Raw genomic sequence first — 23,030 nt, forward strand, 5'->3', positions numbered from 1 at the left:
CCAAAGATCTCATTATAGGAGAACCAAATAAAGGGGTCACAACTAGATCAAGGGAAGTGATCTCACATGGTTGCTTTGTGTCCAAGATTGAGCCTAGGAATGTCAAGGAAGCCTTGACTGATGAGTTCTAGATCAATACCATGCAGGAGGAGTTAGGTCAATTCAAGAGGAATGAAGTATGGGAACTGGTTCCTAGACCTGAAGGAATAAATGTCATAGGTACAAAGTGGGTGTATAAGAATAAATCTGACGAACAAGGGGTGGTTACTAAAAACAAAGCAAGATTAGTAGCATAAGGATATACTCAAGTTGAAGGAGTGGATTTTGATGAAACATTTGCCCCTGTAGCTCGCCTTGAGTCCATTAGACTATTGCTTGGAGTGGCATGTATTCTGAAGTTCAAACTGATCCAAATGGATGTAAAAAGTGCCTTCTTGAATGGCTACTTAAATGAGGAAGTATATGTTGAACAACCTAAAGGGTTCACATATCCAAATCTTCCAAAGCATGCGTACAAATTGAAGAAAGCCCTCTATGGTTTGAAACAAGCTCCTAGGGCTTGGTATGAGAGACTCACAGTGTTCCTCACTAACAATGGATACAGGAAGGGAGGTATTGACAAGACCCTATTTGTTAAGAATGAAGGAGGAAAACTCATGGTGGCTCAAATATATGTGGATGATATTGTGTTTGGTGGAATGTCAGATCAGATGGTCAAACATTTTGTTAGACAAATGCAGTCTGAGTTTGAGATGAGCCTTGTTGGAGAGCTGACCTATTTTCTTGGGCTACAAGTCAAGCAGATGGAAGATTCTATCTTTCTATCTCAAAGCAAATATGCCAAAAACATTGTTAAGAAGTTTGGCATGGATAATGCAAGTCATAAAAGAACACCTGCTCCTACGCATTTGAAAGTCTCCAAAGATGAAAATGATGTTAGTGTAGATCAAAGCCTACACAGAAGCATGATAGGAAGTCTGCTATATCTCACAGCAAGCAAACCTGATATTGCATTTGATGTAGGTGTTTGTGCTAGATATAAAGCTGAACCAAAGGTCGGTCACATAAACCAAGTGAAGAGGATACTGAAATATGTCAATGGCACCAGTGACTATGGGATGTTATATACTCATGGATCTGGACCTATGCTGACTGGTTACTGTGATGCTGACTGGGCTGGAAGTGCTAATGATAGGAAAAGCACATCAGGAGGATGTTTCTTCTTAGGGAACAATCTGATATCATGGTTTAGTAAGAAACAAAACTGTGTGTCCCTATCCACTGCTGAAGCTGAATACATAGCAGCTGGGAGTAGTTGTTCTCAACTGGTTTGGATGAAACAAATGTTGACTGAATACAATGTCACACAAGATGTCATGACATTGTACTATGACAACCTGAGTGCTATAAATATTTCCAAGAATCCTATTCAGCACAGCAGGACAAAGCACATTGATATTCGCCATCACTTTATTAGAGAACTTGTGGAAGAGAAAATCATAGCACTAGAGCATGTTACTACTGAAATGCAATTAGCTGACATATTTATAAAGGCTTTGGATGCTAATCAGTTTGAATGTTTAAGAGGGAAATTGAGGATTTGTATCCATGAGAATTTATAGCAATTAATTTTGAGTGGAAAAGGTAATAAAAATATTGTCTTCCCACTTAAAAGAAAGTGCCCCATTTATGGTAAATTATTACCTAGTATTGAAACTACCATCTATAGCATTTCGACACGCTACCTCAGTTCAACCACTTCCATCTTCATCAAACTGTATCGACCATCTCTGTTAGGGCAACAATTTTTTTTTCAAAAGCTCAACAAGATGTCACAACATCCTTCATCTTCTGGTTCCAAACCTACGCACAAAGCAAGAACACCATCCATGGATTTTCTGCATGAAGACATTTTGGAAGTGATAGCCTTATCAGTTATCCCAGGCGACGCCCCTGGTCCTTCCTCCACTGCAGAGCATACTCAAGGTAACAACTCTGATAACCCTACCTCTAAAGATAACATGCATCATACTGATCGTGTCATTAGAAACTTGGTCACGAGGATCCTAAATGAAGGACACTATGTCAAGGGAGTTTCGACTCCTCTTTCTAGAAGAGACCCCTCACCTGAGGTGGAACCTCAAAATGAGAAAGATGATGATTCATCTAGGTTAGAGAAAGATATTGCTGCTGAGGGACTGTGTTCTTTAGGGAAAACCTTGCCCAGTAAGAAACCTGTAGATGCTTCTCAGAAGCATGACTCTGGTAAGAAAGTGATTGACTTGGAGGAAGAAAGCTCAGATGATGAAGAAGACACCTTGCTTCATCACTTGGAGCCAAGGGTTGCTAAGAGAATGAAGACCAGGAAGGGGAGGTCTGTGGCTGTGATGATGACAGCCAGAACTAGTAAGAAGGCTACTACTGCAGGTCCTTCAAAATCATGGAGCAAAGTGGAGGTTAAGAAGAGAAAGGTCAGAGATTGTACTAATTCAGAGGATGATGTTGAAGACGATGTCCCAGACATCTCTCCTGTCAAAAAGCAAACTGTTAGAAAGTCTCCAGCTAAGGTTGCAGTTGTGCATTTGGACAACATTTCCTTCCATCTGGAAGATGGTGCAGCCAAGTGGAAACTTGTTATACAGAGGAGAGTAGTTGTGGAAAGGGAACTAGGGAAGGATGTTTTGGAAGTTAAGGAGGTTATGGAGTTGATCAAGTTTGCTGGTTTAATGAAAATAGTTAGTGGATTACCCCAATGTTTTGAAGGTTTGGTGAAGGTGTTTGTGGCAAACATCCCTAAGGATATTGCTGACAAGAACAGCAAAGAGTTTTGCAAGGTGTTTGTGAGAGGAAGGTGTGTAAGGTTCTCCCCAAATGTGATCAATAAGTTCCTAGGAAGAGGAACAGAAGGAGTTGTTGAATTAGAGGCCACAGACAATGAAGTCTGTAGGAAAGTCACTGTTGGTCAAGTCAAGGAATGGCCAAGCAAAAAGCATCTCTTTGCTGGCAAATTAACTGTAAAATATGCTATCTTGCATAAGATAGAGTCAGCCAACTGGGTACCAACAAACCACATCTCAACAATCTCTAATTCTCTTGGAAGGATAATATATGCTATTGGAACCAAGCTCAACTTTGATTATGGAAGGTTCATGTTTGAACAAATCGTTAGACATGCTTCCACAAATGCAGTGAAGTTGCCAATTTCCTTTCCCTCAATCATTTGTGGGATAATTCTAAGCCAGCAACCTGGTATTTTGAGCACCAGTGATATCCCTAATAGAAGAAAGTCTCCATTGTCAGTTCATTATAAGCTATTTGAAGGCAGTCATGTCAATGACATTGTCATGACATCTGCGATGAAGAAGCCAACCTCTAAAGATGGCCTGATTGCTGAACTGAAAGAGATATGCAAGGAATTGGAGACTGGGATTAGGGTGGCTAAGGCTAGGAAAGAGGCTTTAGAGGTTCTAATTAGTAGCTTGGAGCAATGAGAGATGGATAATGTTGGTGAAGCCAAGGAAACAGATGCCCACACCTCAAGTGAGAGGTCTGATTCTCAAGATCAATCTAGTGGCAATTCTGGATCTGAAGGTGATGAAGATGCTACCTCCTCAGACTGAGTTGTGGTGATGATGGTCCCCCTGTTATGATGATGTGTGTTCTGGATGCGTAGATGCTTTGATGTTTAATGTTTAATGTTTGTAGTTTTTTTGTGGCAGTCTTTTTTGATGCCATGATGTAATTTTTGGGCTCTTTATGAGTTCTCTGGATTTCTGATTATCTCAGCTAAGGTAGCTGTGTATAATTATGGTTCTGTACCACCTGACTTTTTGTTTTAACATTTTATATGTTATAACATCCTTTGTGACATTCTCTGCTGGACTGATTGACATTGATTTTGTCTAATCGGTCACTTTGGTCTATTTTGACTAAAAAGGGGGAAAAGTTAATATGTGGAGCTGCAGTTAATAGGTGATGAACAGCTGATGTTGAGGGAGATGTCTGATGTTGAACAAAATGATGTTATGTTCTGTGATGTTAAAAGAGATGTCAGATGGGGTGATTCTGAATATTACAGGTGATGTTGTTGTTGAAGGAGATGTCTGTGTTGAACAGACTTAGGGGGAGAAGAAACACATATGTGTTTATTGTGTGTTTTTTACTAGTTGCTATTATAGCTAGTAATTGTGTGGTTATTGCATCTATTGTTGCTTAACAACTGATATGTTTTTTTTCTTGTGAACAAATGAACTGATATATGTTTTAGCCAAAATTTGCCAAAGGGGGAGTTTGTTGGTTCTAAGTATGTCAATGTATAGTTGTTGCTTTGTAGGTAGTGTGTATGTTCACCCATGCTCCATCAAGCTCACAAACAGGGTTTGAGACCCTCAATACTCTAGACATCATGTATGGGTCCCCATGATCTTCACTTATCATTTTGATCAATAATTCAACAAGAGTTTGAAGCTTGTTTGCCTTGGAAGCCCTATTTCATCAGGGTATCTTGTGTGACTTCTGTAGCGGTGTATTCGTCACTTTATGATTTATTGATTAAAGCAAAAGCAAAGCATACAAGGAATCGAGTCGCCACCACACTTTCATTTATCCAAAGGATTGGCTAAAAAGCGAACAAAAGCCTAAGAAGTTTTACACATAGAAAACTAATGAAAAGATCAGAGAATCTGGGTAAGGGGTAAATTACGCAATGGGAAGGTGTTAGGCACCCAAAACGTCCTAGGTACTCCTAGGGAGCCCTTTTCACAATTGTTGTATGAAATGTTATTTGTTATGAAATATTTATTGTGCAAACATGAATGGGATGATGAGAAAAGAATGTACAATTTTTATTGTTTTTGTGTTTGAACGGATGAACCCGTTGCCTATGTACCTTTCCATGGAAGGTAAGGATCAAAACGCCGTAGTTCGGCTAAAAGATTTCCAAAAATGTGTGAATTGATTTTTAAACAAAAGCCCTAAGGTCTTTCGTTATCCACGGGAGAAAACTCAACCTTATACAAACAACAAGTCCACCATGTGAGAAAAGCTTCGACGCACTAGAGGGGTTAACCCTGTTTTCAGTACGGAAGTCTTACAGTTCGATCACTAAGGACAAAAGGTGAGATTAACATAAACCAACTAGGATAAATCAAACCTATGGCTAATGTATGAAAACATATCAAGAATGGACAAAGCCACAAAACAATTGAATGAGTGAAGTTAATTGATTATGAGTATTCACAAAGTATGGTCAAGGTATGATTAAGATTCAATTCAGAAAGAAGTGTTATCAAAAGTGAAGTTTAAAAATCAAGGACTTAAGGTTCAGGTTTCTAATTTGAAGAGACATGAAGATGTTTGCACAATATTTATTTCAAGTTTTTTGAAGCAACATGTGAAAAGGGTTTTCGGAACAAAGAGGGTGAGGGTGAAAGAGTGTAAAACTTCTCAGAAAGGTTCACTTCTTGAAATCATATGGAAAATGATTCAAGGGTGTCCTTTGGAATAGGCAACAATGAGCAATAACAAGTAAGCAAAACAAATGGATACCGGATGCCAATTACTGGACTTACACCAATCTCACAAACAAAGGTGGATACCGGATACCAATCAATGGATTTACACCAGTCTCCTAAAACAAACAGGGATATCAGATGCCAATAAATGGACTTATACCAATCTCCTAAAACAAACAGGGATATCAGATGCCAATAAATGGACTTATTCCAATCTCCCAAAACAAAACAAAACATGGATATCAGATGCCAATCTATCTGGGCTTATTCTAATCTCCAACAGATGATCATGGGAAAACAAATGCCAACAACATGGACTTACAATTGAATCCTCACATACAACAAACAAACAAAAGCACTAAGCAAAGAGGACATAAGTGGCCAATGAAATGGTCTTACACTCAATCCCTTCCAAATCATAGGAACAATGGCCAATGAATGGACTTACAGTTGATTCCTCAATGGACAAACAAAGATGTGTCACAAAGATATGAAATGATGATCATGCAATAATGAACAATTAATGGTGATAAATGCACAAAGGTAAACAAGCAAACATGTACAGATGAACCAATAAGCAATCAATGATGTCATTTAGCACACACTATACACAAGCAATTAGGCTCAAGCAAGGTTAGACTTTACAGTCAACTGGAATGGGGTAAATGTTGCTCTTAACCTTAACATTGAGAGTTAAGGTGAAGCAGATGAAAAGGAGATGAGGGGTGTGCCTCATAGCTTCTATCCCTGGTCAGGGAGAGCTTTGAATATTAGAAGGTGTGGGAGTTCAGAAAGTAGGAACTCTTCTCCACAAGTTATTGACTCTATAGATCTTGGGTTAAGATCCACAATGCATCAACATGTAATGTGAGCAAAGGGATGACACACAGAATAGTAGGAGATGGATTACACATCTCTTTTATCTACCAATTGCCTTATCAAAGGACTTTTCCTGCTTGGGGACAAAAAGTAAACAATCACAAGCATTGCCTCTTAAGGAGGACTTCAGACAGGTGCCTGGCCACATAACAGGCCAGGTCTTCCAGACTACATGAAGAAGAAAGGTTATACCTAAGTGGTTAAGCAACCAAGCAAAAGCAAGTTCAATATGAACTTAAGCAACTAAGTACCTGAAAACAATCCAACTCAATCAGTATTCAAGTCAAAAAGTCAAACAGATAATCCAACAGTCAACAGACAATACACAATCAAACAAGCAAGGCTACAATGTGCAAGGCACAAGCTTAACTCAAATGAGCTAAGAGCATCCTACAAAACAAATCAAGGTTAGTCAATATCAATCCAATAAACCAACTCAAGCAATGTGAATTAATCTCCTTATGGCCATGTACTTCTTAACCTGAAAACAAGCTCAAACATGAGAAGCAAACCACTAGGACAAGCCCTAGGGTCAAAGAAGGAGAAATAATCCAAAACAGAACATGAAAATTGACATGAATCAAGCTTAATCAATTAAGAACACAATCCAAAAGGTCTCATGTCAATAGCATCAACCAAATTCATTTCACAAACCAATCATGTCAAGGTATGCAAATTGGAAGCACATTGGAGCAACAGAATGAACAAAGGCATATTAATTCCAAAATCGCTCAACAAATCTCAAGAAAAATCAAGGCTAAACAGGACACATCAAATGATCACCACTCCAAAAATCAAGGCGTTTGGACAATTATAAGCATGGTAAAGAAATTCCATAAGTCAAGGTAAGCATTAACAAGTTCAAAGGAGGCACAAATTGATACATCAACTTAAGGCAATCCTAAAACAGAGATGACAAATGATAAATGACTCAAACCAAATCCAAGACAAACTTCAATGTTTCTAGAAAACATGTGTAAAATTTCAAGTCCATAGGATAAAGCATAAGCATTTCCCAAATCATGAAAGTTCATCACTCTTCAAAAGTTCAAACATGGTCAACCAGCAAGGGAAATCCCAAACAAATCAGAAATAAATCCAAAAATTCCACAAAAATTCATGATCAATCCTAACATCCAGAAGAGGCATCATGCCTAGAATCACATCATTTGGCATTTATTTGGCATGGTAAAGAAAATTCACAAATCAAGCAAGTAAAGGTGTGACACACATTGTCACACCTACATTAATCAGATCATATCTCAACAACCAGAAATGAGAAAAATGCAAACTCTATACCAAAATATCCACTAGGATGTCTAGTTTAAGCATGTCAATTTTCACATTCATTGGATCAACCATCATCATTTCACAAAGAAAATGGCAAGCAAGGTGCAAGATAGCATATGCATGAACAAACCCTAGGCAAATTAAAAATCCAACCGAGCACAAATTCTGGAAAAATAACCATAAAATAGTAGACATCATGAGGAGAACAATGGAAAAAACCAAACATTAATTGGATGCATATTTATGGAGTTATGAATTTTTAAGTGAAGAGAAAAATTAAAAATCACATGATGACATAGCATGAACATGGATGAAGGAAAGAAAATAAATCAGCAAGGCATTTTGGAAAATGATGGAGCGGGGAATCGAACCATGTGATATTTCAAATGGAAAAGCGCGCGCTACCAAAACACGGTCGTTTAGACCAAACCCTAGCGTAACATGCATGCATGCAAAAGCCAGATCCGCAGGTAAAGCTCATGAATCCGCAGGAAAATTCGCAGCAAAGGCGATGAAGGTCATGGTAGATTCCGCAGGTAATTTCCAGCAAACATGAACATGATGAAGATCTTCATGATCTTCATCAATAATTTTCCAGAAAATCTCAAACTCTCCAGAAACACAAATTAGGCATAGCATTGTGAAGATCCAACATCAAGCAACAAGAATCAACAATAATTACATCAAGAACACATCATATATGCATGAATCGAATGGAAGAACAAATCATCATGAAACTTTAATCTATCGAATCTCAGTGAATATGGCATGGTTTTTAATGAAATAAAGCTCAGAATCATCACACAAACGAGATCTACAACATTCATATAACAAAAATGAGAAAAGAGAGAGTCGAATTCCACACCTCTTGAAGAGCAGCTTTCAAAATCGTGTGTTCCTGGCCTTGTAATGCTTGGATCTTTCTCTTGCAAGCTTGTGTAGTGTATTGGAGAAGTTCTTGATGCTCAATTGGTCACGAATCAACAGTTTGAGGAATCCACCATTGTTGATGTTCTTGCTTGGAGCAGCTTCAAGATGCACGGATTCAAATGATTCTTGCTTGAATAATGATCAATGATGATGCTAGATGAAGAATCAAGCACGAACTTATGGAATTGCTTTGAAGAAATGAGAGAAAAAATTGAGAGAAAAATGAGAGCAAAAATTTCAGATCTGAAAAAATGAATTGTGGTTAGGGTTTTTCTATTATGATTTCACTTATATACTCCTAATTAACCAAACTTAATCATGATTAATCAATTGGTAATTGCAATTAGTGAAAACAAAGTGTTTTGGACAATTTGCAAAAACACCCTATGCATGTGCATGGCAATGAACAGTGCACGTGATGCTGATCCAATTCACTTAAAAAATCATTTTGGAGCTATTGGCAATTGTAGAATGTTCAAATGAATTACCAATTTTAAACTTTGAAAATTCCCTCCAAAATTCAAGATTTTTTGCAAATGTTCATGAAATGAGAATTGATGCAATGTTATGCAAGAATATGAAATTATAGATCATGACATGAAATTAGCAAAAAGAGCCATGTGATTTGGAGCAATGGTTGAGAAGTTATGCCCTTTTGAAGTTCAATCCACACTTGGCCATCTTTTGATCATATCTCTCTAACCACAAATGAGAAATTGATGTTCTTGGACATTTTGGAAAGGTGAGAGCAAGATCTTCAACTTTCATGTTGGACAAAATTTCATTTGAAGCATTTTTGGTGATGTAATCTTGAGGAGAAAACCTTTTCATTTTTGGCAAATTCAAATTATAGGTCACTTTCTATTTTTGGAAAGTTTTCATCTGACTTTATTTTCTTCAATGATGATGTTTGAAATGTCAAATGAGACTTGTTTGAACATGAATGAAGTATTTCTAGGCTCTTCCCACCTCCAAATCCACTATTGACCTGGCAGTTGACTGGCTAGGGTTTCAGTTGACCTGGCTATGCCCAGATGAAATTCAAGCTTCTACCACCTGAGATCTTGATTCAAAATAAAACCATAGCTCATATGAACTCTTATGAATGATCATGGTGCCCAAATTCTCAAGAATGGCCACCATCTATTGCTCATTGAAATACATTGACTGCCTTGACTGTTGATTACTTCAGCTGCAAGTAACAAGGTTAGATGACATATTTTTGTACTTTTGGTTAGTAAACAAATGAAAAGCAATGATATACAAATGCAAAACATGCTTGGTGATCAAGAAATCACTCTCAGAAGAAAACCCACCCATAAGGAAGGAAGCCAGGTGCACAATGATCCTTGAGGCAATGATATGATATGATATGATGTCATGAGGGATCTTAGGGACAAAATTGGGATCTTACAGATGCCCCTATTTAAGGTCATTCTAGCCGGAGAAGTGAAGTTTAGAAATCTTCATCTCGACGCGGTAGAATGGGCTTAAATAGCAGTAATGAGACAAATTTTGGTCCCTAAGAGACCTCATGATGCAGATGTATGCATGCAAAAGACACAAACTCTGTGGGGAATATGGGTCCACAAAGAAGAAAAGAAGATCCATCGGAGTAATACACTCACCAGGAACAGAGACATTAACAAGACTCTCATGGGGACTCTTATTGGGGATAGAAAAAAAGGAAAAGAATGCGTGAGCAGGACACGACTCTGAATTAGGGAAAGACAAAACATCAGACTGGAGACTTTACTGGGGAAGTAAAGGACTCAAACTGGGGAGAAGAAGAAATTCCAAAGGACAACACACCCATTGGAAAGACTCAAGCTGACTCACAAAATGCATGTACTGGGGAGAACGCCAATACAGCAACACGAATAGAAACACAACTCCGCTGGGGAAATCTAGAAAAGACTTTCCAGAGGAGGCCAAAGGATGAGATGTTACCGGTTAGTGAGTAACAAACTCAGGAAGAATGAATATCTAAGACCTGTGTAAGGGTGAGAGATATCAATCAACCAACATCTGAGGAAGACCTGAAAAAGGTACATAAACTCAGGAAAATCTGACTCCACAGGGGACCAAGGTCATAATGGGGAGCAAAAAGGAAGGAACACCAAGGATACCGGGTTGTAGGTGTGTAACAGGTGACCGACCGAGGCGTGAATTGGTGTGTGTTCCAAAACACTCATCATCCTGAAGAAAGCTAGAAAAGCATACTTGTTTATAGGATGGATATTTGATTCTATAAAGAATGCAAATCTTACTCAGTTGGGGAAACAAACAAAGGATCCGACAAAAGAGTGCATGAGATATATTATCTATAGCCGTCAAAACGTAGATAATAACCTCGCATGGAAGATTATCCTTAACCGGGTTGTAGGTTGTTTATAGGATAAAAATCCGGAGTCGTGAATTGGTTTGTGTTCCAAAACACTCATCATCCTGAAGAGAGCGAAAGCAAACTTGTTTATAGGATGGATATTCGATTCCACAAGGAATACGAATCTTACTCTGCGGAGAAAACAATCAAAAGATTGACCCAAGAGTGAAAGAGATATAATATCCATTACCGTCAGAACGTGGATAATATACTCACATGGAAGATTATCCTGAACCGGGTTGTAGGTTGTTTATAGGATAAAAATCTGAAATCGTGAATTGGTGTGTGTTCCAAAACACTCATCACCCTGAAGAAAGCTAGAAAAGCAGACTTGTTTGTAGGATGGATATTCGATTCCACAAGGAATACGAACCTTACTCGACTGGGGAAACACGAAAGGCTTCGACCAAAGAGTGAATGAGATATATTATTCATTACCGTCAGAACGTGAATAATAACCTCGAGAGGAAGATTATCCTTAACCGGGTTGTAGGTTGTTTATAGGATAAAAATCCGAAAAGAAAGGCATCGGGATACCAAACTAGGTATACAATGATGACCAATCAACAGGGAGCCACAAACATTACCAACAAGAGGGTAAATGAAAGAAGACTCGTCGGGGATACATTGATGAAAATCAATGATCCGGGGAACACAATCACTGACAAAGGGTGAAAGGACCCGCTGGGGATAAAATTGCTAGCATACGACAATTATCCACAAAAGACTTGCTGGGGATATAAGTACTTATTCAAGCAACTTATCCAAGCGAAGGAAAATCAACATCGAATACTAGATGAAGATAACCACAAAGAGGGGATTACATCTACCAAAAACCGGGTAGAAAACCACAGAAGGGTAACTATCATCGGTTGGGATGAACAACAAAGTTAACTCTGCTAGGGGAGAAAACAGGGTTTATAACTACCGGTTCGTAGGTAGAAAACCGCAAAGGTAGGACTTACGACTGCTGGTTTGTAGGCAACTATTCATTTATACCACAGGGAAGCACGAGAGACAGTTGAAAAAGGCCAATTTAGGGTCGAACCAAAAAGGCGGACTGAATCAAGACTCGTCCTAATGAGGATATAACTCAATAGGGAAAACCCGTCCCAATGTGTGTTGGGAGGGAACGGAAACAATCGTCATCCACGAGGATGTATCTCAGTGGGGAAATGCAGAAGGAAAGACAGACACTTTCTGCTTAAGGGCTGACTCTATTTTTGAGAGATTAAACACCCGACATCTGCTTGGGGATCTACTGTGGAGATCTGTATCACCATAGTAGGGAACAACAAACAAAAGATATATGGCAAAATGCAACATGAATATCTGAATGTTTATGATTATGCACGAGTATGCGTGATTTATGTTTGATGAATGCTGACAAAACAGACATTTCTAACACAAACAGGCCCAGGAAACAAATGCCCGGTACTACATTTCCAGAGGAAACCAACTGGAAAGCCAATCTGCTGAAGATCCACAAGCTGAAAAGCAAAGATCTGCGGGGAGGCAAAAGATCAGAGATATCAGAGAAATCGCAAAATCTCTGAGTGATGGATCAACAATCAACCCAACTGAGGTACAGAAAGTCACAACAGGCAATGACGGCCACAAAGACAAATCTGTTGGGGAATGGGAGAAGTCCCAAAATTATCTGCAGGGGAACAAGAGCTCACTGCACAAGCAAGAACTGCTACGAAAGCAACTTCAAATAACTCCGCTGAGGTAGAACCCACTAAGGGAGAACAGATCCTCCAGGTAGAATCTACTGCACAAGCAACTCTACTAGGAACAAGCAACCACTCCATTGGGGAATACACCCACTGGAGGGAGGAATAGATCACACAAGTAGATTCTGCAATAAGCCACTCTACTGGGGATCAAAACGCAATCAGGAAGTCAACCAAATCTCTGGATGATAGATCACCGACCAACCCTACTGGGGAAACAGAGGTTTCAACTCTGGCGGAGATTCTGAGGGGATTATCCCAGATGCAACCCCGACTCTGTCGAGGATACCAACTCTTGGGGGTTTTGCATAAATCACACGGATATGATCCACCATACCACAAATCTACTGGCAGATCCACTGGGGAATTCACTGAGGAACCCACTAGGGACAGGGAGGAAAGCTGGGGATCAACCACCAAATGCTGAACCATCCAAGAATAAAATCCACAATTGCTGAGGAAGAACATAAACATTGCTCTGCTGAAGGGAGACAAGAGGTGAAAACCTCGACAAGTGCTCTGATGGAGAGAGATAGCATAAAATGCAATATGTCATATCAACAACTCTGTAGGCGACTGCGCTGAGGGGAGTGACGGGGTACTGGGGTATCAAACCACCAACTACCGAATCTTCCAAAGGAAAACACCCATGCTGGGGAGAGAAAACTGCTGGAGAAGAAAACGAAGTCTTCAACAACATCTGCTTGGGAATCAACCCCTACAAAGCTCTGCTTGGGGAACAACCCCAACAACAAAAGCAGGATAAAGAGGATACAGCCAAGCCAGGAATATGAACAAATGTCTTACATGTTGGAAATCATGCCACCCTCGGGAGAGCGCTGAGAAATTCTTAAGTATCCTTTCATCATTGTGAATATTCACTTTGTTTAAAACAACAATTTGAAAAATTTCTTTGTTTAAAACAATGACATTTTATCAATTAACACATGCAAAACATTTGTTGAATTGAAACAAATAAGAGTGCAAATAATTGGATAAAAGACTCAAATTGATTTGATGGAATGGTAGCCTGCAAATGGCAAGACTCCACAGATCTGTACAAATTTGAAATCAGTGATATATATGGGAAGAGGGCTACATTGAACATAATGATCCTTTCTCTACCAATTTGAATCTCGATGTATTCGAAGCTTCAGTTGACGACGAATCGAGAATCTTCTGACGAAAAGACGGCTGTGGAACAGAAAGTCTTGTCAGGATGCAGTTACTTGCCAAATCCCTAATTTTTGCCTAGATTGCCCCAGGGTGAGGTACTCAATCTAGCGGGATGCAAATATTCTTTTTTTTTTCCAGTCTCTAATTTTTGCCTGGATTACCCTTGCGGGTTCTCCACCGAGACGCTCATTTTTTGCCTAAGCCGCCCTTTCGGGTTTTCAACTTAGCGAGCTATTCTGTTTTTTCTTTTATACTCTTTTTTTTAGGCAAAGTATTTCTTGACTGCATCTGAATTCACAGGACGAGTGAAATCCTCCCCATCCATTGTTGTAAGCATCAAAGCACCGCCTGAAAAGGCTCTCTTAACAACATATGGACCTTCGTAGTTTGGAGTCCACTTGCCCCTGGAATCGGGCGCGAAAGACAAGACTTTCTTGAGCACGAGGTCACCTTCTCGGAACACACGAGGCTTGACCTTCTTATCAAATGCTTTCTTCATTCTCTGCTGATATAACTGACCATGGCACATGGCAGTTAATCGCTTCTCTTCAATCAAATTCAACTGGTCATAACGACTCTGAATCCATTCAGCATCAGTCAACTTGGCTTCCATCAAGACTCTCATTGATGGGATCTCCACCTCTACTGGGAGAACAACCTTCATGCCGTAAACAAGAGAGAAAGGGGTTGCCCCTGTTGAAGTGCGGACAGATGTACGATATCCATGCAAAGCAAATGGCAGCATCTCATGCCAATCTTTGTATGTAACAACCATCTTCTGGATAATCTTCTTGATATTCTTGTTAGCAGCTTCAACAGCCCCATTCATCTTAGGTCTGTAGGGAGAGAAGTTATGGTGTGCAATCTTGAATTCAGCGCACAACTCATCCATCATCTTATTATTCAGATTAGATCCATTATCAGTAATGATCTTATCTGGAACACCATAACGGCAAATCAGCTGGTTCTTGATAAACTTCACAACCACCTGCCTGGTCACATTCACATACGATGCGGCTTCAACCCATTTGGTGAAGTAATCAATTGCTACGAGAATAAACCTGTGTCCGTTGGACGCTTTCGGTTCAATCATGCCGATCATGTCAATTCTCCACATAGAGAAAGGCCATGGTGATGAAATCACGTTCAGAAGTGTCGGAGGAATATGAATCTTGTCCGTATAAATCTGACACTTGTGGCATTTCTTCACATATTTGCAGCAGTCAGACTCCATTGTCAGCCAATAGTAGCCTGCTCTCAACATCTTCTTAGCCATGGCATGTCCATTGGAATGAGTACCAAATGAACCCTCATGGAGCTCAGTCATCAACAGGTTTGCTTCGTGTCTATCCACGCATCTGAGCAAAACCATGTCAAAATTTCTCTTATACAGCACTTCACCACTGAGGTAAAAACTGCCTGACAACCTTCTCAAAGTTTTCCTATCTTTCACAGATGCCCCAGGCGGGTAGACCTGGTTCTGGAGGAAATTCTTGATATCAAAATACCAAGGCTTGTCGTCTTGTACTTCTTCGACTGCAAATACGTGAGTTGGTCTATCCAAGCGCATCACAGTAATATTGGGGACTTCATTCCAACGTCTGACCACAATCATGGAAGCAAGCGTAGCAAGCGCATCTGCCATCCGATTATCCTCTCGAGGAATATGATGAAATTCAACTTCTGTAAAGAAAGTTGAAATCCTCCTCGCATAATCTCTATACGGAATGAGACTTGGCTGATTCGTCTCCCATTCACCCTTGATTTGATTGACAACCAGAGCCGAATCACCATACACATCAAGATGCTTGATTCTCAAATCAATACATTCTTCCAGTCCCATAATACAGGCCTCATACTCAGCCATATTATTCGTGCATTTGAAAGTTAGCCTTGCTGTAAACGGAATATGTGAACCTTGAGGAGTAATGATTACTGCCCCAATTCCATTTCCATACTGATTCACAGCGCCATCAAACACCATCGTCCATCTGGAACCAGGTTCCGGACCTTCATCAAGTGTAGGCTCATCACAATCTTTCATTTTCAAATACAGAATTTCCTCATCAGGGAAGTCGTACTGAACAGATTGATGATCTTCAATCGGCTGGTGCGCTAAATGGTCAGCCAAGATACTACCTTTGATAGCTTTCTGAGCTCGATACTCGATATCATACTCAGACAACAACATCTGCCAACGAGCAATCCTCCCAGTTAAAGCAGGCTTCTCGAAGATATACTTAATTGGATCCATTCTGGATATCAACCAAGTAGTATGATTTATCATGTACTGGCGCAAACGCTTAGCTGCCCAAGCCAAAGCACAGCACGTCTTCTCAAGCATAGAGTACCGAGACTCACAATCAGTAAACTTCTTACTGAGGTAGTAGATAGCAGATTCTTTCTTCCCTGATTCATCTTGTTGACCGAGGACACAACCCATCGAATCTTCAAGAACAGTCAAATACATAATCAGAGGTCTTCCTTCTACAGGCGGAGACAAGATCGGCGGTTCAGACAGATACTCTTTGATACTGTCGAAAGCTTTCTGGCAATCCTCGGCCAATCATGAGACTGATCTTTCCGGAGGAGCTTGAATATCGGCGCACATGTGGCAGTCATGTGGGATATAAATCTGGAAATGTAGTTCAAGCGGCCAAGAAAACCTCGGACTTGCTTCTCAGTTTCGGGTGCAGGCATCTCTTGTATTGCTTTGACCTTTGCAGGATCAACCTCAATACCTCTCTCGCTGACAACGAAACCCAACAACTTGCCGGAACGGACTCCAAATGTACATTTGTTCGGATTCAGACGAAGCCTAAACTTCCTCAGACGCTGAAAAAGCTTCAACAAATGCTCAACATGTTCAACTTTCGTTCGGGACTTAGCAATCATATCATCAACATAGACCTCTATCTCCTTGTGCATCATGTCATGAAACAAGGTAGTCATAGCTCGTTGATACGTGGCTCCGGCGTTCTTCAAACCGAAGGGCATCACTCGATAACAGAATGTTCCCCAAGGTGTGATGAATGTTGTCTTCTCCATATCTTCGGGTGCCATCTTGATTTGATTATATCCGGAAAATCCGTCCATAAACGAAAAGACTTTGAATTTAGCTGTATTGTCTACCAACATATCAATGTGTGGTAGAGGAAAATCATCTTTCGGACTAGCTTTGTTCAAATCTCTGTAATCAACACACATACGGACTTTTCCGTCCTTCTTAGGCACAGGCACAATATTGGCCACCCATTGAGGATATGTAGAAGTCACCAGAAACCCCGCATCAATTTGCTTCTGAACTTCCTCTTTGATCTTCACTGCCATATCTGGATGAGTTCTTCTGAGCTTCTGCTTCACAGGCACGCACTCAGGCTTCAAAGGCAGGAAATGTTGCACAATATCTGTATCTAAACCCGGCATGTCTTCATACGACCAAGCAAAGATATCGGAATATTCTCGTAGCAAACTGATCAACTCCTTCTTGACAGACTCTTCAAGAAGTGCCCCAATCTTCACCATACGAACACAATCCTCAGACCCCAAGTTGACTGTTTCCAGATCTTCAAGATGCGGCTGAATGATCTTCTTCTCATGCTCAAGGAGACGGGTAATCTCATCAGGAATTCCTTCAACATCATCTTCCTCTGCCTCGAATACAGGGAATTCAAAATTGGGAGATGGCGTTGGATCATTATGTTCAATGGGTTTTAGAATCAACCTGCATAATGATTTTGGTTAATAAAAAACTTTAGAATTTAAACAAACAAACCATTATGCAGATGAGAAAGCTGTTTTTATTCTTGTTTTTATGGGTTTTTTATGATCACTGATTTCATGCAAAAAAGCAAAAAGTGAAAACAAATGGAAAAACAAATGTTTAACAATGCATTAATTGAATGAAATATCATTGTATTAAATGCTGCCAATAATGTCATCACTTCTCCTTTTGGCATGGGAGAAGGGTTTTGAACAAAGTGAACAATTACTCTGATCTATGAATGACTGTAGGAACATCTACAGCGACCCAATTGTGGCAGACACCACCAGGAATGATGAAGTTGCTCAGATCCTCTGCATCCTCTTCCAAGATAGCAGCAGCTTCTTCAGGTTGATCAGCATGGATGAAACCTCCACTCTTGAACAGCCCTTTCTCATTGAATGCCCCAGAAGAATAGCCAATGCCAGCCCGGGATTTGTTGTCTTCAAGCTCAATCATCTTCCCTAAACCAGCAACTGCACCACATTCAATGGCCAGTTTCGCATTACGATAGGAAGCAAATGAAGGAGACTTCTTCTCAATCGGCTCAGCAATAGACAAAGCTTGGAAAGGAGTTCCAACTTCATCCTCAGCGTCAATATACGAGAAAGAAGACAAGTGGCTAACCAGGAGAGCCTTTTCTCCCCCTACCACGACCAGTTTCTTGTTTTTGACAAATTTCAGCTTCTGGTGTAGGGTGGATGTCACGACGCCAGCCTCGTGAATCCATGGTCTACCAAGGAGACAGCTATAAGATGGGTGGATATCCATAACCTGAAAGGTAACTTGGAAATCACTTGGTCCAATCTTGATTGGGAGATCAACTTCCCCAATCACAGTCTTACGCGACCCATCAAAAGCCTTCACAACAACACCACTCTGCCTCATGGGAGGCCCCTGATATGACAACTTTGAGAGAGTGGTCTTTGGCAATACATTCAAAGACGATCCAGTGTCCACCAGCACATTGGATATGGCATCAGTCTTGCAGTTCATAGAGATATGTAGAGCCATGTTGTGGTCTCTTCCCTCCTCAGGGAGATCAGCGTCACAGAAACTCAACGTGTTGCAAGCAGTAATGTTTGCAACTATACTATCAAACTGTTCAACGGTGACATCATGATCAACATATTCCAAGTCCAAAACTTTCTGCAGAGCCTCCCTATGGGGTTCCGAATTCAGCAGCAAAGATAGAACGGAGATTTTGGACGCCGTTTGTAGAAGCTGGTCTACAACATTGTACTCACTCTTCTTGATGAGCCTCAGCATCTCATCACATTCTTCATTCACAATGCCACTCGGGCCAACAGAAGAAGCAGGAGTCTTTTGTACAGGGGAGGGTTTGGCAACAGCAAGTGCCGGGTTCTGAACATTCACAGCAGTCCCAACCGGACGCTCAACAGAATCAGAAGCAACGTGAGCCTTCGGGGGTGCAGAAAACACACGACCACTACGGGTCAACCCGCTCACATCAGCAATGTTAGTCACAGAGGTTGAAGGCAATGGCACTTCCTTCCCATCTTCCATAGCAACGGGATTGTACCTGAACGGAATCGCTTTATCCGAAGAATAAGGCACGGGGCCTGCAGGCTTGATTGTTAGTGAAGGAGAGACCTTCGGCTTGCTGCCATCATAACGGATGACAACAGGCTCGGGAAGCTTGAACTCAGGAGATATAACATTGACCTCTGGTTCATCTTCATCAACATTACGGTTCTGAAGAATCTCTATGGTCCCATCATCTAACAGCTCTTGAAGCTCTCTTCGCACTTGGCGACAACCCAGTCTATTCACGGAACAGATGCGGCATCTGTCATGGTCATGCTCCATATGGTTGTACTCACACAGCAAACGATGCAACTCGACCAATGACTGTCTAATATGACTGACATATTTGACTTTATATTTCCCAGGGCACCCCTAGACCATGTTCACTGATTTCCCATGCTCGGGCAATGGGTTCTTTGTAACATTGGGGCCTGAGTCCTCGAAGCTCAGTATGCCGCATCGCATAAGGTCCTGGACCTTAGTCTTCAGCTGAAAGCAATTCTCAACATCATGGCCCGGAGCGCCAGAATGATAGACACAGTGCAGGTCAGGCTTATACCACCACTGAGGGTTGACCGGTATAGCCGGAGGATCTCTTGGAGTAATCAGCTTCCGCTCTATTAAAGAGGGATACAACTCTGCATAAGACATGGGAATCGGATTGAAACTGATCTTCTTCCTATCATAGTTCATATTAGCCTGATTACTGGTAAGCCTGTTGCTGTGGACGCTGTTGCTGCTGACGATACTGTTGAGAAGATTGTTGCTGATTGTGTTGCTGCTGATGATATTGCTGATGTTGCTGATGCTGATAATTATCCCGGAAAACAGGTGTTATACTAGCCACCTGGTGCTGATGACGCACTGGCTTCCTCTTATTAGAGGGTCTCTTGGATTTAGCATGGGAATGCACAGCATGTGCCTCCCCATCTTTCTTCTTAAACGCCCCATACCGTTTAGAAGAGCTTTCATCTTTAGACAACCGTCCCTCACGGACGCCTTCCTCCAGACGCATCCCCATGTTCACCATTTCGGTGAAGTCAGAGGGAGCACTCGCAACCATCCGCTCATAATAGAATGAGCTAAGAATCTTCAAAAAGATCTTAGTCATTTCTTTCTCTTCCAGCGGAGGAGTAATCTGAGCAGCCAACTCTCGCCACCTCTGGGCGTACTCCTTGAATGTCTCTTTATCCTTCTGAGACATGGCCCTGAGTTGATCACGGTCAGGCGCCATATCAATATTATATTTGTACTTCTTGACGAAGGCTTCGCCAAGATCATTGAAGGATCGGATGTTTGCACTATCAAGGCTCATATACCAGCGAAGAGCCGCACCAGACAAACTATCCTGGAAATAATGAATCAGAAGCTGATCATTATCTGTTTGCGTAGACATTTTCCTGGCGTACATGACCAGGTGAGCAAGAGGGCAGGTGTACCCCTTATACTTTTCAAAGTCAGGAACTTTGAACTTGACTGGAATTTTAACACCGGGAACAAGGCAAAGTTCAACAGCAGACTTGCCAAACAGATCTTTCCCTCTGAGGGTCTTCAATTCCTTTCGCAGCTCGAGGAATTGATCATTCATTGCTTCCATCTTCTCATTGACATCTGGGCCCTCAGACGGCTCAGAATGATAAATGGCGTCGTCTACCCTGGGAACGGTATGCACAACAGGAGGAGCAGCAAGGACCGGGCTAGATGCCGGCATAGAAGCAAAAGTAGGCGCTGGAATATCTGGCATGAAACCCGGAGGCATACCCCAAGGAAACCCGGCTGGCATTGATTTGGCATGAAATGAGCACTAGCAGCTGGCACAGTCGGAGCGTCGACTTCAGAAATAACCGTCCTCTGGGGAGGAGTTGCAGGAGGCAGAGAAGGTTGATTCTGAGCAGACAGAAACTGCTCCATCAAAGCACTCAAACGGGCCACTTCCTCCTTCAGCTCTCTGTTCTCTTGTTCTAACTGATCAATCACTCTTGCAGAATTGGCTCTGGTAAAGTATCGGTGAGTCAGCTTGTCTTCAAAATAAATGAAGAGCACAAAGTTAGGCCACAGACAAGAAGACCAGAACAAGATACCTGCTTATGCAAAATGATGCATGTAATGCTCGTGCATATGCTTTGTTTTATTTTCAAGGAACCCTTAGGGCATTTATTTGCAAATTTTGAATTTTTAAAGCATTTTAATCTCATATGGAAAATATCTCATCAAATACATATCCAAGACAAAGAAGTACAGCATTTTTGATCAAATTACAAAGAGAAAAGGAAAATAAACATCCTATGGATCCCTAGAAGCTCGGGATGCTAGAAGACAAGAAACACAAAGCTTCTTGATCTCTCTCTCATAGGCAGCTTCCATATCCGCTTTCTCCTTTGCAAGTCGATCATACTTCCTCTTCCAGAATTTGGAAGACTGAGGAAGCAGAGAAGTACAAGTATCATTCGGATTGTCGATCACCTGATGCTCGAGAAACTCAATCAGAGCGTCCTTCTCTTTGATTTGCTGAAGCAACTCTTCTCTTTCACGGATCCAGGCACGTGAAAGGTCTTCTTCTCTCAACTCCTCTACACGTTGGTTAGGGAGGGTTGAAGGCCCAGCCACATCCAACGGTGTAGGTATCGGATGATCATATGGCATAAGGTACTCAGCAGCTCTCTGTCTGACCCAAGAGGTATATGGCTCCAAAGCAATGCAATTCTTCGGACCCAATTCATTCCTACCCTTCTTGTGAATATTGCGCCAAGCGCGGACAAATCTGGCTTTCAGGCCTTGGGGATCTTTACCCTCCTGAAAGAAAACACCTTCTAACAGAATGTTATGAGGTTTATCCTTTAGGGGGAACCCAAGCTGACGACGTGCTAGAATAGGATTGTAGCTGATTCCACCACATGTACCAAGAAGAGGCACATTAGGGAATTCACCACAATAATCAATGATCTGAACAGTATCATACACGCGATCATACCAAGAGACATCATCATTAGTGAGAGACATGAGTCTCTGAGACCAACGTAGACAACTCTTGTTCTCCTTGAAAGCAAGCGTCTGCGGCAAGTGCGAAATAAACCACTTGTATAGCAAAGGCAAACAGCACACAATAACTCCTCCACCCTTTGCATTCCTCAGATGCAAAGAGACATAGGCATCACCCAACAGAGTCGGAACGGGATTAAGAACTGAAAAGATCCTAATGGCGTTCATATCCACAAATTTGTCGATGTTGGGGAACAATACCAAACCATAGATGAGCAGCACAAATAAAGCCTCAAAGGCATCCTCACTCATGGCCTTCCCATAAACGGTAGCTTGAGCAATGAGGAAATCAGAAGGAAGACCCTGAATTCCACCTTTGGTAGTCAAATTAGCTTTAATCAGAGATTCATCTATGTGCAACAAGTTTGCGATCTCTCGAGCAGTCGGAATACTCTCTAAGCCACTGAACGGCACCTGATCCAGAATCGGAATACCCAACAGATGAGAATACTCCTCCAAGGTAGGCAGCAACTGAAAGTTCGGGAAAGAGAAGCAGTGATACAGAGGATCATAAAACTGCGCCAGAGTACTCATCAGTCCCTCATCAACCTGAGTAGTCAACAGAGGCAGAAGCTTCCCGTAACGAGCCTTGAAACCCAAGGGATCTAATACATAAGATGTCAGATTCCTTAACTCTTTCACATCAGGTTGTCTAAAGCTGTACTTCTTTGTATGCCTTTTTGGTCTTTTCATGTCTGAAAATTTTGCAAATAAACCCTTTAAGTTCCTTGAAAATTTTCTGATTTTTCTGATGACATGAATGCAGATGA

This window comes from Lathyrus oleraceus, chromosome 4 (assembly GCF_024323335.1).
Source record: "Lathyrus oleraceus cultivar Zhongwan6 chromosome 4, CAAS_Psat_ZW6_1.0, whole genome shotgun sequence".
NCBI classification, from domain to species: domain Eukaryota; kingdom Viridiplantae; phylum Streptophyta; class Magnoliopsida; order Fabales; family Fabaceae; genus Lathyrus; species Lathyrus oleraceus.